This window comes from Rhinatrema bivittatum, chromosome 8 (assembly GCF_901001135.1).
Source record: "Rhinatrema bivittatum chromosome 8, aRhiBiv1.1, whole genome shotgun sequence".
Classification (NCBI taxonomy): Eukaryota; Metazoa; Chordata; class Amphibia; order Gymnophiona; family Rhinatrematidae; genus Rhinatrema; species Rhinatrema bivittatum.
The window spans coordinates 62,364,622-62,381,511 of NC_042622.1; the positions used below are offsets into that span (position 1 = coordinate 62,364,622).

A 16,890-nucleotide genomic window follows, 5' to 3' on the forward strand; every position below is an offset into this window, starting at 1 on the left:
TGATTTATTAAGCAAGAATGTCTCCAGGTGAGATGGAACACACAGGTATTTCCTTGGAAGATCATTATACATTTACAGGGAAACTTTAGGAAAAAAGTAGCCCCAAGGAGAACTGTTCACTACTTAAGGGTTAAAAATAATTTCCTACGCTGATGTGTTTCATGAGAAACATCTGGAAATACTAGGACTATCTGACCACAAAAATTTACAGATTTAAATGTAAAATATTGCTTGAATATTAGCGCTTCATCCATATCAGAAACAAAGGAAACTAACGAGGTAGCTCTATTGGAAATAGCATCCTGAGAGTTATGAAGGAATGCAGATAAATTGGTACTATTATTCAGAACAAGTACATCAATTATCCCTTCAGATCTAAGCTTTCTTCTAGGTTCAGGAAGATAATAACACTTAGATAACCTAATCTCTTTATCCTGAACAATATGTAGCACTTCAATGATATATTTTTAAACAATTCCACTGGTGATAGCAATCTAGATTTTGGGGAAATTGACCAAACTTAAATGTTTATATCTCATAACATTTTCTATCTGCTCAATCCTATTATGCAAAAATAAATAATCCTTAACATTAGAAGCTAAAGAGGACTGTATATTCTTAACAGAATTACTAGTTGTAGCCATTTTCCCTTCTACCACTGCTAGTCTATGTTTCAGGTCCAAAAACTTACTGGAGGCACACCCTGAAAAGGGCACACAATTGTGAGACAGACTGGGTTAAAGAAGTCTTCGTCCTAGAGGCGACTTTCCACATGTCCTTAAGAGTTACTTTCATTGGTTCTTCTGAATCACTGGAGAGCCCTTTCCATCCAAAATTGGTTTACTGCCACAGGAAACGGAACCAGAAGGCCCTCATCTGCAGCTCCCCCCTCACAAATTGGCAAAATAGAAGAGCCACTAGGCAGAAGCTTAGAAAAAGTCCCACCAGATCTTTGATTTGGGTTTCATATCACTTGTCCAATAGTGAGCGTATTTCCTGGAGATAATGAATCCCCTAAAGATGCCCATCAGGGTATAGGAGGAGGATACTGTCCACCCACACTCAAGGACACCCTCACCTGTTTCTCCAACATCTCCAAACCCCAGATCTTCTGGTTTGGCAGTAACACGTGTGAGGTGCTGAGGCTGAAGGGGTTGAAATCAACCTTCCCTTTCTCTTTTTTCCCATTCCAAACTACAGGGTAAAAAATATAGAAGGAGTGTGCCCCTTTGGAGTGTGGCTTCAGTGCAATGGCGGCAGCGCACCGCAGGGCCCGCCACTTAAGCCCTGTAGTGCTTCAAGACTCCGGGTGCCCGCCTCTGGGGCGGATTTTAAATGCCCTGTGCGCGTAAATCCGGCCGGATTTACACGCGCAGGGCCCTTGCGTGCCGGCGCCCCTATTTTGCATAGGCCGCCGGCGCGCGCAGAGCCCCGGGACGTGCGTAAGTCCCAGGGCTTCATAAAAGGGGCGGGGAGGGGGCGTGTCGGGGGCGTTCCCGAAATGACGCGGCTTTTCGGGGGTGTGACGCGGCGGGCCCGGGGGCGGGCCCGGGGGCGTGGTGCCGGCCCGGGGGCATGGTTGAGGCCTCTGGACCAGCCCCTGGGTCGGGTGATGGTGCGCCAGCAGCCCGCTGGCGCGCGCAGATTTACGCCTGCTTTCAGCAGGCGTAAATCTGCCAACAAAGGTAAGGGGGGGGGTTTAAATAGGGCTGGGGGGGTGGGTTAGGTAGGGGAAGGGAGGGGAAGTTGGGGGGAGGGCGAAGGAAAGTTCCCTCCGAGGCCGCCTCCAAAATCGGAGCGGGCCTCGGAGGGAACAGGCAGCGCACGCTGGGCTCGGCGCTCGCAGGTTGCACAAATGTGCACCCCCTTGCGCGCGCCGACCCAGGATTTTATAAGATACGCGCGGCTACGCGCGTATCTTATAAAATCCAGCGTACTTTTGTTCGCGCCTGGTGCGCGAACAAAAGTACGCGATCGCGCAAATTTTTAAAATCTACCCCTCTGTGTCTGTTGTTCCTGGCGGACATCCTGCTACCAGACATCAGGTAAAGAAAGCCCCCTTCTCACATGGAATTTCTATCCATAAATATTCTACAGTGCATTTTGTTTCTTGCAGAATTTTTATCCTATTTGATTCTATGCTCTCTTTAAAATATAGCGCCACCAAGTTGATCCATCTTAACATTGAGATAAGATAGTGTCCCACTGCTTATCCTCCTTTCACAGTTCTCTGAGATGCCAATTATATCCACCTCTTCATTCAGTGCTCTAAACTTTAACTCTCTCATCTTATTTTATAGACTTCTAGCATTTGAATACAGACATTTCAAAGAGTGTTTTTTTGTTTGTATTAAGAACCTGCTCATCAGTTGACAGAAGTAATTTGGAATCTTTCTGCTCTGTCTGTTCTTTACTGAAAGGTCACGGGTTACTTTAGCATTTATTGCAACCTCTCTTTCGGGATGCCCTAACTTCCCTGTTCTCTTAGTGTCCTTCAAAGATACATCATTCTGAGACATGCGCTTCTGAGCAACTGTTGGCTTTCACCCATCATCTAGTTTAAAAGCTGCACTATCTCCTTTTTAAAGGTTTGTGCCAGCAGCCCGGTTCCACTCTGGTTAAGGTGGGATCCATCCCTTTGGAATAGGCTCTCCCTTCTCCAGAATATTTCCCAGTTCCTAAAAAACCTTGTAAATAAAACTTTATTTATGGGGTGAACAGCATTAACAATTTTAATATCAACTTTTAAATGTGCTCAAGGATTTTTATTTTCATTTTTTATTTTATTTTTTCCTTATCAGTGTTTATTTATTACAACAATAACAACCGGAGAAAATCAGTGCAGGAAAGGCCACAGTTTTTCTGGCTAAAGTTCAGAGTTTTCTTTCAGTGAAGCACCACTCATCCTCTCCTTCTGGGCCAGTAAGGTGGGGGAAGTAAGGACCATGAACTGGTAGATGACTCGATACCAGGGGTGGGAAGGAAACTGGACCGGAACTAAAAAAGAATACTATGTGTTGAGAGTTGCACAATTAGGATGAAAAGCAGTAAAAACTGAATAGTTTTTTGTAAAACCCAAGTTTGTTTGCTTTTTAAATAAAAATATTATATTAATGTGAAAATGAAGAGCCCCAAATAAGCTCTCCAGGTAAATGCTGGTACTATTCCTTTAACATCATCCCTAGCGTGTTATCAGCGAGCCTCGCAGGTTTTTTCCCAGTCTGTGCCCACAGGAAAAGAGCTTGATGAATCAGGCCCCAAAGCTTTTTAGTGATTAGATTGGAGCTCGATGGCGAAGCATTCCACTCTACCTAGATAGATACTGTAAACTTGCTAATTTATTCCAGGATATTTTGCCTCCTGTAACATGTCAAAGTAACCAACCTAAAGTGGCTGTAATTGAACCAAACCTGGGGAATATTTTCCCATTAAGACAAAAGTCCTTTCATCTCTAAACTCTTCATCTCCATGTGCAACCTAAAACTAGGTTGGATCTCTCTCTATTACGGGATACCACTTTACATATATTTGCAGGAAGTATCTCAGGAAAGGCTGTGGATCTTTATGCATTTTCCTCCTTTCTTTTTATATTTGTTTTCTTGTTGAGAGCAAGACATGCAACACACTCTACTTTCACCCTCTGTTGTGGCACTCCATATGTTCTGCACCAGAAAGATGCACTTCATATCAAAACAACTATGATCGACATTTCAAAAGTGTGAATCTCAATAGAGAAATGCAGCAGCAGACAAGAAATCCGTGTAAGACTGAGAACGCACCAAAATAGCCCTCCCCAGACCACAAAACAAATTTGGAAGTGCAAATTTGGTTAGGCACTCCCCTATTTGGCTACATAACACGCACAGACGCCCAGGGACAGACCACATGTAGCACCAACAATTTTAATTTCCCAGGTCTTGGGAGGGGGCAGGAGGGTGGGGGGTTATTATTTGATTTAAGGGTTGGGATTGGGGGGTTTTTTGGGGGTGGGGGGGGGGTTCCCACAGAAATAGAAAGACAAATGTTTTCTGATCTGAAAGGTAGGCAGTAGGCAGGGGGGGGAGGTGACAGTGAGGGGAGGGAGAATGAGGGGGTAGGTGAGTGTCAGGGGAGGGAGAATGAGGGGAGAGGTGAGTGTGAGGGGAGAGAGTTGGAGTGGGGACAGGGGAGGGAAGGGGGGGGGTGAGTGACCAAGGGGGAGGAGGATGAGTGACTGAGGTAAACGAGCAAGGGGAAGGGGGAGGGAGGGTAAAGAACCTGACTCTGCCACTGCAACGCGTGGCCGGGTACCACTAGTTCAAAATAAGAAAGAAAACAAAAGCATCTAAAAGTGCTGACCATAGTGAACCATGACACATGGGCACTGAAGAAGAGAGGAATCTTTCCAGTCACAGAGAATATCCCTGAGGCTAGTTCCTCTCTGCCCTGCACAACAAGTGAGAGCAAAACAAAATACTTTTCTGATTTAGCATGGGCTTCCACTTGTGTGCGTGTGTGCGTGTGTGTGTGTGTGTGTGCGTGTGTGTGTGTGTGTCTTGTCTGATTTAGAGGGAATCTCTGATTTACAATCCCATTTCTAATGAGGCATTGGGGCTGACAAGGCCTGGTCTACGCAGTTAGAAAAAGAGCTTTAACTTCCCCTTTTCTATTATTTAATCATTATTTAAGGCAGAAACTGCTTAAGGCTGGACAGGTGTCAGAGAGCTTTGTAGCAAGCTAATAGATAATGGTAAGAATAAACCCAGTTATAACCAGTAGTTATTTACTTCTAGAAGACCGTTAATATTGCATAAGTATAGCATAACCTGTGATTAATGAATATTAATGAGCAAAATACTGCAGTTCTGATTTTGATAACTTATCAGTAAAATGTTGCATTTCTGCTTTTTCTAGAGATATATAAAGAGTAAATAAATAATAAAAAAGTATACAAACGTTCAATGTATTGGTTGAATCTTAACACCTTGCCTTATATGAAAAAAAAAAGTGAAAAAGTGTATTTATGAAGGAACTGTAAGTGAGAAGGCAGGTATTGCTTCCTTATTCTTGGCAAGCCTCTGTGTACACATTTCCTGACTAAAGGGAACTTGTTCACTGTAGCAAGATGGGCTGTATGATTTGATTTTTTTTTTCGGTCTTATTTGGGGAAACAGGGACCTAGAAGGTAATTAAATCTCTTTCACTCTCTCTCTATACACACATACACACACAAATAATAGTCAAATAAGGTGAATTTAAAAAGTTTACATTAACTTTATTTTCAGACTCTCTCTTGCGTGTGTGTATACAGTGTGTGTGTGATCTTTCCATAAGAAAAAAAGATATTTCATAAAGTAAAAAGGGACTAAAAGCCACGATAACCCACTAAAAAGAAAATCAATTAAAAGAAAACTGCTATCTGAGGAAGAGACCTTAGCAGTCCTGAAAGCAGCGCCTGTAATTCATTAGAAAGGCCCTAGCTCTATCTTATTTCTTTGTTTGTTAGATATATATTGTGATTCGAGAAAGCTCCGCTGCTATGTACAATAACAGGAAGCATTTCCGCGGCTTGGAACACACTGGGGCTTTGAAAACATCGCCTTAGAAACAGAAGTGTACTTAAAGTAAAGATAACATTTATTCGTATTTATTGAAGAAGTCTGAAAAGATGCTCCCTTAGGCAGAATGCACTTATAGAGATTTGTGGGTCAAATTATTTATTGCTAATACTATGAGACAGCCACAATATTTTATTGCCCTTGACATTTATAAGATGCAGCACCTTGTAATCACGGCAGTCTTGGAAAGAAAGAGATTATTAATAGCTTTATTTTAGCTGCTCTGTGCAAAACCCAATTACTAACATCTTAGCTTTTGCATATAAATGTGCCAATTAAACTCCTTCGCAAGCAAACCTTATTTATAACTCTGCATGGAACCTTAAATAGCTCAGTAAACAAAGGCTCTGTCCAGGCCTGCAAGCTTTCTTTTTAGCAGGTCAGATGTGGTTTGTGCTTTTCCACTGGGTGTGTTCCGGGTCTCTTCGTTAGGAACAAGAAACGAGGTAAACCTTCAGTAATGGATTTCTGGGTGCAGCGACGAAGCTGTCAGTAAAGTGTTGCTGACTGCTCTGAGCTCTGCCTAAATTAAACCCAGCTCGAATTATTTCTCTGAGCACAGTCCTGCTGAGATAGGGTCACCGGTCATAAGATCAGAAGTACGTTTACGGCGAAAAGGAAAAGTTCATTCTTAGGGTTATGCCAGGCAATTTGGTCTTTGAACAAAAAAAAAAATGTAATTAAAAGATCCAAAATGTCTGTGCAAGAATAACGAATAATGAGTCCATTTCTCTGTGCAGTCTGTATTCAGTATAATGTAATGAAACAACCTTCAGGCACAGAATGGAATAGGAGGCAGAATTTAAAAGTTAGTGAGAAGATTGTAGTGCAAAGAGCCATCCAGCAAATCTAATGAAAATAATTAATTGTATAAAAAAAAAAAAGAGCAAATGCATTGTTTTCTACAGTTTTGTTTGAATGGCTTTCACCGCCCTGGGAATTCTCCTGTGCTTTCAGGCATCCGAACGCTGTCTGTGGCACTTTCAGGCTGCGGATTCGGGGGTAGATCTTGCACAGATCAGTACAAGCCTGGAAATGACAAGGTCTGCACTGCAGTGGTATCTTGTTGTCTACCACCAATTCGTTGCTTATAGCCAAGAGCACTTACCCAAGGAAAGGTGGAAAGCTACTCAGAAATAGATTAGCTGCACTCTCACCAGCTCTGCTACACTTGGTGAGGGCTCTCAGTTTCTATGCAATAATTTAAAAAGGAGGGTCCTGGGGGTGGGGGCCTCCTATTGCTTAGGTCAATACAAAAGGTCTCGCTTGCATCTTTTTTTCCTGACCACTAAGCTAACAGAAGCCAGTGAAAGTCTCTTCCTTTCTTCTCTCGTTTGGTTTATTATCTTTGTTGACTTCCACGTTGAAAAAGAAACGAGTAATATCACAATCTGACTCACAACCATTGTTTTTAATTTTCAGGAATCCAGTGGAAAAAAAATGTTGCCTTAGAGCTGATGATGTGCTGGTGGTTTTCTCTTGGGCAGAACCCGGAACACGCGTTGTTGGGGATGCTGTTCAATCCATCCAAATTACACTTTACTTGAAAGCTCCCAGTGTACGAAATCGGCCTGATTTTCCCCAAAAGAGTTCCGCTCATAAATGGAAATTCACCCGAGTTGTGTGTAAAAGTACGCGTGTATTTTTACATGTGCAAAGAAGAGGCATTCCGGGAGTGCAGTTTGGGGTGTGGGGACGGGAACTCATTTACATGCACACGTTCAATTTTCAGAAGCACGATGGTAAAGATAAGTCTGCACAGTTATGCCTGCTCCAGAGCAGATGTAGATATGTGCGTGGAAGTCTGCCCTAATTTTCACAGCCCTTATTTTCAAAGCAGCCCCTATGTGTGTGAGTTCGCTTTGAAAATTCAGGCTAAAGTCTGTGAGCACTTTCTACTCAGACCTTACCTGACATGCAGTTATGAAATTACCCTCTTTGTGTGCACTGTTCCTCTTTTGAAATGTGCAACAAGAATATGTATGAGGAAAAACTGACCAAGACAGAAATGTTAGCAGAGGGAAATTTACGCTGTTGCAAACTGCAGATTCAAATATGTGAGATTTTATCCAAGACAAAATAGTAAAGAAACAAAGCAAGACAATAAAACACAATGATAGAAAATAACATAAAAATGCATGATAAAGAAATAACAAATCAGACAAACTGGCTAATACTGTGTGTGCATGAGTGAATGTGTGAGGGGAGAATTATTATTACAGCGTGAACATATTTGAGGCTGCCCTGCAGAGATTTCTTAGAGGGAGTGTTGAAGGTCCACTCAAGAGGACTGACCAACAGTACAAACTAAAACCGATTGAGAACAAACATTTAAAATTAAGGTTTGCATCCTTCACCATAAAAGTTGGGAGATATTGAGAGTTTACTTTCAGACCTGATGGAAGCACCCATAGGCTCATTAAAACTAACAGGAGTGAAAAGTATAAAGGCGAGTGCCAGAATCCACGGAGTGAGGAACACAAGAAGTAGGAGTGAAGCACCCTGCGGAATATTGTGTGCCCAGTCTGATAATCCTCTTACTATTAGATCTAGAGGGAGCCCACCAAAAATAAAAAGTGGAAAAATGAAACCATCAATGTAGTTGGGTGGAGAAGAGATGACATCTCTGTAAAACTAGCGAGTGTTTAAATACGAAAAAAAAAAGCATTGGGGACTGCTCGGGTTCCTTCTTACCACAATGAAAGCTCGTGACGTCTTTAAGCATTCAGAAGTCTTGTAAGGGCATCATCTCTACCCACCTACTAGGTATTTATTATTTCAGCTAATAAAAAGCATAAAAGTGTGCCAAGGGGTTCGAAATCAGGTTGAGTTTGGAAGAATCGGAGGGTGTTTTTTGAAGCCTGGAATAATCAGTAGTGACACTTCACATTTAAGATAAGTTTTCATAGTTCATTTTTAAGAAGGACAAATTTTTTAATAAAGTTTTTTTTAAATGTATTTTTGATGAGCTAAACAATAGATAGGTAGAGTGTTCGCAAATGACTGAAAACAGCAGTGCTAATTTATGATCCTGCTTGAATCTCACTGCGAGGCAGGAGGCGGTGGATTATATTTGAAGACACACATAGAATCTAACTGATATCCTATAGCTTTATTAGTGGATAAGAGAGTGATCACAGCCTCTGTTTTATCGTGGGAGCATAATAAGGAGAGGCGACTGCTGTTGTGTTGGTGCAGCAATGCCCCGGGCACAGCACTCTTAACAGAGCTTGTTTTCTGCAGTACAAGGCCTGGCAAACAGATAACGCACAGAGAAGGGCATAGGCTACAGTTCGGACAGAATACTATTTTCTTTCAATGTCACTTTTTTTTTTTTTTGCGCTTCGGCTTGCTTTTGATCCTTGGTGCGTCTTATTCTGTGCTTGTGATGGGTGATACTTGCATTCTTCTCAGCTTCCTGATTTTATTTTGTGTTGGGGAAAAAAAACCGAAGACTTTGTGCAATTAAAATGTCGTTTTAGAGACTCCTCTGTAGTGTCATTAGGTGCCAAGGGCAGTGGAGAAGAAAGAGCAAGAGGAGGTCACAGCACTGCCTGAGTAAACAGAAGCAAGGGGAGCAAACAGGAGAGCAACAACAGGACATGCAGGTCTTTAAAAGAAAAATAAAGCCATCTAAATACAAAATACAGAGGGACCTTTCTTTTCAGATTTTATTTTATTTTTCCTTGGGATTCATTAGTGTTCATTTTAACAAACAAAACCGAGATTAAAATCAATGGAAAACAAATGACTCTTTTCCCAATAAAGTTCTCCTGTTTTTGTTCATTATGATAAACACTGATAAATTCCCCCCAAATTAAAATAAGCACTGAAAATGAAGGTCCCTAAAAATACAATACAATAGGAAACAAGATGCCACTTTACTTCCATACTTGGATAGAAATGAAAACAAAAGCATAGCATCTTCAGAGCCTCTACCGGAAAGAATACAACATGAAAAGGAAGGTTATCATCTAGTAATGCTGATTCACTTTTGGGAAGTTACATTTTGCTTCTATAAGAATTATATCCATTAAAAAAATGATTTCTCTAATAAAACAACGTTTGCATGAAGATAAGGAGATGCAGTCAGAAGATTATGTTTAAAAGCAGCAAACAAGAGAACCTAAAATGTAAATTCTTAAGCAGCAAATACACAGAATAATATAAAACTGAACATGCTTACCATGTTCCGGAAAGCAGGAAGGTCCGAACACACCAAAAGCAGTGGGACAAGGCACAGAGAAATCAGAAACTGGAAACTAAAAGCTTAAAATATCAATAAAAACTGTGTCCCTAAGCATTTGAAGTAGGGTCCTATGCAGATCTTTGGCTAATTCTCATCCTAGTCCAATGAAAGGTACCACAACATGCTAAAAAATCCAGCACTAAAAGCTTAAAGGGATAAAAAGGCCAAGCAGAAAAATAGAATCTACATTTTTGCCTATTTTAAATAAATTATAGTGATAAACCAAGAGTATTTTTCCATGTAAGACATTTATTCCACCAAAGGGAGATAAAATACTGAACAGCTCAGCTAGTGTTAAATTATCAAAGCAGATATCAATTCCATTACAAAAGAGTGCAAATGTAATAACAAATAGCAAAAATCAAATATCTACGTTCATGATAAAGGGCAGTAGAAGCTTTTGGAAATAGTTCTTACAAATTCTAAACAAAAATTCAAGGTCTAATTGCCCTCATTGTAACTTTATGAGAAAACCTAATTACGCAAGTTTTGCTAAGTAGATTCGGCAGCTTTACAAAACTAAAAGAGACATCGTTTTTCATGTTGGCAGAGAAAGAAAAGACGTTTTATTTTTCTAAAGGACCAGGAAAAAGTTTTGAAAATCAGATCCCAATTGAGGGTAGCCCTGGACAGGGACTAACAGTTTCTCCCAAAGGAATTTTGCAAAGATGCCTTAATGCAGGTCTTTGTTTTACGAGTGAGCCCATTCAGCTATGCGACCTTTGTTGCCAAAGGAAGCCATTAGCTCCAATAACAGAAAAGAAACCAGAAACCCAAGAGGTTGAGCCGGTGCACCCTGATGTCAGACTTTGTGAATTATATTCTCTACATTACCTAATTAGCAGGGAGCTCTTCTATTCTTCCAGATCTTAAGGAGCTTGATGTAGGTGCCTTCTGTGGCCTAGAGTTCTGACGAGAATATGAAGAGAGGTCACTTGAGTTTTAGTAATCACTGTAGATCATTGCTGGACCGCCTGCCTCTAATTGCTGTATAGAGAAGTAGGGGCTGGTCCTCCACAGCTCTATGAATGAACCAAGCAAAATTCCTGGACATTCGGACTCTATCCCTTTTAGTTTTCTCTTGTTGTCTATTATTTATATGTTGTTGTTTCTTTTTTACCTTAGGAGTTTTGATGCCTGTGGAATATACAGTAGTTCAGATTAATTGTGAAAGAGAAGCTTGTCTTGCAGGGCACTAGTTTGAGTAGCCTATCGGCACCCCAGAGAGATATTTTAAGGTTATCCATTAAATTAAAGATACAGAAGCATATGCTCCCACTTGGAGGGTAGAAGGTGTAAGCACTGACAATGTCACTTTCGCAAGCAGTTTATACTTTCTATGAGATGGTGCCAGATTTGGGCTGCAAATCTGTTTGTAAATGGTTTGCAACAATGATCCTAATGAGCAATGCAAGGAAAAGATCCCGTGTAGGGGCAATATGACAATGTGCTTGTGATAGGCTCCCACCAGTTTTGCTTTCCATAGTGAGGACTTTTTTTTTTTTGTAATTCTATCTTTATTTGAGACACTCAAGTTGCATCTGTAATAGTTTTTTATCTTACTCTAATATCATTGTCTTGCAATTTACAAGTAATTAACACCTTTGATACATAAATGTTCACATTGTTTAATGCAGAATTGTAGTTGTTAATAGCAAACAACTTCTAATAAAGTGGAAATTTAAAATGCTCCTTATCTAGGCCTGGCGCGACCGGGTGTGCACACTGGGCATTTGCACAGTGATACACCTGTGGGGGCGGCAGCAGCAGGAGAAGCTGTGGGGCCGCTGGCAGAGCTCAACTCACAGGCAGCCGAAATCGAGAAAAGACTGCGAAGAAGAGAGGCAGGCCACCGGCGGAGCTCAACCTGCCAGCGGACAAAAATGAGGAAAGGCAGCGGCAGTTTGCACTTTTAGTTGCACATGTGCGCTCACAGCTTTCCACCACCCCCATCGCAGAAAGGCCGGTGGGGCCAAAGGAAAGACTAGCCTACGGGGGCCATCGTGGAGCTCATCCCACCATGGCCTGATCTTAAGGAAGAAGGAGGCTGTCTGCGGTGGAGTCCACACTGCGGTGGAGTCCACACTGTGTGTGAGAGAACCTTTGTGCATGTGTCTGTGTGAGAGCTTGTGTGTTTGTCTGTGTCAGAGTTTGTTATTCATGTGTGTGTGTGTGTCTGTGTAAGAGCTTGTATATATGTGAATGTGTGAGAGCTTGAGTGTATGTCTGCGTGAGAACTTGTGTTCATGTGAATGTGTCTGTGTGAGAGCTTGCTTGAGCGTGTGTCTGTCAGAGGTTGTATTCATGTGTCTATGTGAGAGCTTGAGTGAGTATCAGAGCTTGTGTTCATGTGTATGTGTGTATATCTATGTGAAAGCTTGTGTGTGTGTGTGTCTGTGTAAGAACCTGTGTGTATGCGTGTGTGTCTGTTTGAGAACTTGTGTGTGAGTGCCTGTGTGTATGTATGCCTGTAAGAACCTATGTATCACACATAGGTTCTCAATGGCATGCTCACACACACAATGTGTCTGTGAGGTGTGTGAGAGAATAAATATGTGTGTGTGTGTGTATATATGTATGTATATATATGTGTGTGTGTGTGAAGATAAAGCTTGTGTAGCCCTACCTCCCCCAATCCATGACAATCTCAGGGTGACTGGAAATCAAAAGATCCTAGGTATGGAGTGCAGGAGATTTTTTAATCCTTATTAGTTTTAATTATTGGGTGTAATTTGATGTTTCTGTTGTTTTGAAATATTTAATTGGGTTTTTTTTTTTTTTGGGGGGGGGGAATATTAGAACATATTTTAATTATTGGATTTTGTTTAATCATAAGATATTTTGAAATATTTTCTGATGTTTGGGAAATTTTGGATATTCTATTTGTTAACTGGTTTGAAATATTTATTCTTTTTATGACTGATTTTATGATTGATGTTTTATATTTCTTGATTTTATTTTTTAATGTTTTATGAATAATGGTAATGTTTCTGTTTTTCCATTATTGCTCTGCTTATAGAGACTGGCTTGTTGTGGGTTCCAGTTCAGTTCTCTGCATGTTTCTATTTATACTTTCTGGTCTCTTTATTCTGTATTTGGTCAGGGTCTGTCTGTGTTCTCCTTGTGTGACCGAGGTGAGGTATTTTGCTACCATATAATTTATCTATAGGGAACATAGCAGTCTGATTTGTTCTGTTTTCCTAAAAAGAAGTGTATTGATGGACTAGGGCCTGGTGTAATATGTGAGGTGTTACCTTTTCATAGATAAGATTGTTACTGTTTGAGTACTGGCAGTTAGGATTGTTTTGGTATGGGAGGTTTACCATATTGTAATGGTAATTCCGTTTATTCATGGCTTTTCCGAGGGCCAAGTCCACACCCAGCTTGCATTACAAAAAGTCTAATTCCATAGGAGTGCAAAGTGTCTTTTTTGCAGGATTTTCTGGTTGCCTCCACAGCAGTGCATGTAAATATAATATGCGTGTTGTGATATTTTTGCCTCAGAAGACTGTACTTTTGAATGTTCTTTTTTCATGTAAGATCTGTTATAAATGCATAATTGAATTGTGTATGTGTATATGTGTCTGTACAGGGTGTGTGTGTGCGTGTGTGTGCGTGTGCAGGGCTATATGGTTTGCGTAGGATATCTAATATCCTTCCCTTGACCATGGATTTCATTTGGGTGATGGGTCAGTTTTTAAAAATATAGATTGTTGGAGGGATCTGGGCTATTTTTTTTTGATGGGCCTGATATAGAGACTGAATGAATTGGGGGGGGGGGGGGGGGGGGGGGGGATAGCACAATAATTGTTTACACAGGGCAGCAAAAAAGCTAGCACTGGCCCTGTCCTTATCACTTCTCTCTCTTTATTTCTTTACTTGCTCTCCATTTATACTCCTCCTTCCTCAACCATCACACCCATCCCAGTCACTCCGCACCTACACCCTAGATAGTAACCAGATGGAGTTTCATTGCTGTATGGGAGGAGACAGATGGCATTTCAAGATGTGCTGTCCTGCTGAAACCTGGCTGAGTGTTGTTAATACAATTTATGGAGCTTAGCTTTCAAACCTATGCGTGCATAAGTGGATGTGCGATTTATCCTAATATTTTATAAACTATGTGGTGAAGACAGGTACAGTATGCACCTATGCCATTTTGAAAATACTTGCACGTGTTCTTGGAATCACTAATTTGCTGATACCTCTGCCAGTTCACGCAGTCCAGTTACCTAGACCCGCTAATAATTCAGCCTGAACTCTTGCTAGTTCATCCAGACCTCCCACCCAAAAATTGCAGACAACAGACAAGTTTGAGTTCAATTGCATTAGTCAATTAGCAAGTGTAAAATTGTACAAACAAGCTGGCTAATGTATACGCATAAATCTCTTATAAAACTGCAACTTCTGCGCAAACCTCTTGACCCTAAATTGTTCAATGCAACTATACTTTTCTGTTAGTGGAAGTCAGTCCATTGTCATAAGTTGCTACATAAATTTTGTCACATTCTTGTGACAGCGTATGTTACACTTCCTCCTCCTGTTGCAGTTCATTTCAATGGTAGCATGTTCTCTCTTACCCCTCTCCCGAGAAGGTGGGGGTTTCATGTTTAAAAGACTCCAAAGTGCCACTGGTATAGATTCCAGAGAATAGGGATGTGCATTAGTTTAAAACAAATGTGCAAAATGCAACAATTAAGAAAAATTTCATTTCATTTGAGGACCCTGAAGCGAATCAAAGGCCCCCGAATGAAACAAACCTTATTCATTGCATTTTTTTTTAAATTAATGCATTGGGCCTTGGCCTAGGCCTAAGGCCAAGACCTCATCTAGGACATAGGCCAAGGTCGAAAGCAGAAGCCGTAGCCTATGCCTGAGCATGATGCCGGCGCCTAGGCCTGAAGCGAAGGCCTTGGCTAGAGCATAGGCTGAGGCCCAAAGCAAGGGCAGTAGCCTAGGCCTGAGCATGACACCGGGGTCTCAGCCTAGGCCTGAGCCAACTCCAGGGCCTTGGCCAACCCAAGCCACCCGCCCGAACAATCACTTACCTGATCCAACGGGTATTCACGGAAGTGGCCAGGCCAGGTCCCTATGCCAGGGCCTTGACCCAGATCCAGGCCTGATGCTGGGACTCAGCCGAGAGGCTGGAACCCAATGCCTGGACCTCGGCCTAGGCCAGAGCCAGGATCTAGGACCTATATTGTGGCCTGGCCAAGAGGTCAGGTGCTGACGCTTGGGCCTCGGCCCAGACCCAGGCCCAATATCAGGGTCTGGCCCAGGCCTCAGAGCCACTCTCATGATGTCCTTTTCTTTCTTCTTTAACTGACGCCATCTGCTGGAGTCACCCCGCGAATGGTGCCATTTTGATTTACAGAGCTGCCGGTAGATCTCCACTGGCCAGGGCGATCCTGGCCTTGGCATTTTTCCGGGTGGGTGGGAGGGACGGGAGGCCCCAATTTAACTTTTTTGTCCATTTTGTTGTTTTTGTTTTTTTTTTAAATGTTTGATTAATTTTTTTCACATGAATGAAATGAATCAAACAATTCATGAACTGAAATTTGCAGGGAAAAAATATCTCCTGAAAATGAAAACAATTTTTTTTCCCCTGCACACCCCTATCAAAGAGTAGGAGCCATTCCAGTAAAAGAGTATTGCCTGGGTCTGACCTTAGATATAATATTTGCAAAAGAATCTCCAGTCTCCTGGCTAGAACAAAGTGATCTAGTGGGCACATAACAGGGGATCTTGGTCTCAAATAATCAGGGCCCACACATTATTTGATTTTACACTAATGTTAAAATGAATGTTATAGAATACATGTAGCAAGTGCAGAACCATCAACAATGCTGCGGCTTGTTCCCATTGTCTACTTTTTGTAATAGCCCTTGTGACAGTAATTTGCATACAGGCCGATACAGTACAGTGCGCTCCGACGCACTGTACTGTATCGACCTGTATGCAAATTCCCTTACCCCTTATTCAGTAAGGGGCGGAAAACGCGCGTCCAACCCGCGGCACCTAATAGCGCCCTCAACATGCAAATGCATGTTGATGGCCCTATTAGGTATTCCCGCGCGATACAGAAAGTAAAATGTGCAGCCAAGCCGCAAATTTTACTTTAAGAAATTAGCGCCCTCCCAAAGGTAGGCGCTAATTTCTTCCGGCACTGGGAAAGTGCACAGAAAAGCAGTAAAAGCTGCTTTTCTGTGCACCCTCCGACTTAATATCATGGCGATATTAAGTCGGAGGTCCCGAAGGGTAAAAAAAGTAAAAAAAAAAAGAAAAAAAAATTAAAATGGGCCGGTGGCTGTCGGGTCGAAAACCAGATGCTCAATTTTGCCGGCGTCCGGTTTCCGAGCTTGTGGCTGTCAGCGGGCTCGAGAACCGACACCGGCAAAATTGAACGTCGGCTGTCAAACCCGCTGACAGCAGCCGCTCCGGGCTAAAAGGAGGCTCTATGGACACGCTAGTGCACCGGGAGAGCGGGTGTTCGTCCGCTCTCCCGCGGACTTTACTGAATCGGCCTGATAGTTTGCAAGTGATCTTTCGTCCTTTTTGGGAGTCCTACATACAGCGTATTGGAATGATCTTAAGTGTGTCAGAACCAAAGCTTGCTTCCCCGTATGCAAATCTTGTGCAGCTAAATATGGCTTAACTTGTTTTACTGATTTAAAATGAAAGACATTTTGTCCACTGCCCAGATCTGTCTTTGCATAGCAAGAATGGAGTATAACCCCTTCCCTGGGCATACAAAAATTAGAGGATCTGACACATCTCTAATTTACTTGGTGGGGTCAGCAAAATGGGTTCATGCAGATCATGAAGCGGACCCAGTTAAAGGCACTCTTGTCTGGTTAGGGAGTGATATCCATTACCCTCCCCATCATGAATCTTATCCTTCTGTAGCATATTAAGTGCTTGTCACTCTACTCTGGGTTCAATCAAACACTCAACTTTTATTTTCTGGGAGATCCAGACAGCAATTATGTACATTACATACACAAGGTATACAAAGCATACTGAATTTGTTCAGAGTTCATGGGA

At 41.9% G+C, this 16,890-nt stretch overlaps 1 protein-coding gene across 1 annotated transcript in view; it reads right to left on the minus strand.

The window, feature by feature from the left end:
• The window catches only part of ASIP (agouti signaling protein), a 39,604-nt gene extending 28,851 nt beyond the window's left edge, over window positions 1–10,753 (minus strand). The window contains exon 1 of the mRNA XM_029612794.1: window positions 10,681–10,753. The gene's annotated coding sequence lies outside the window, so the exon portion shown is untranslated. The remainder of the gene's footprint in view (window positions 1–10,680) is intronic.
• Between the last annotated feature and the right edge of the window lie 6,137 nt (window positions 10,754–16,890).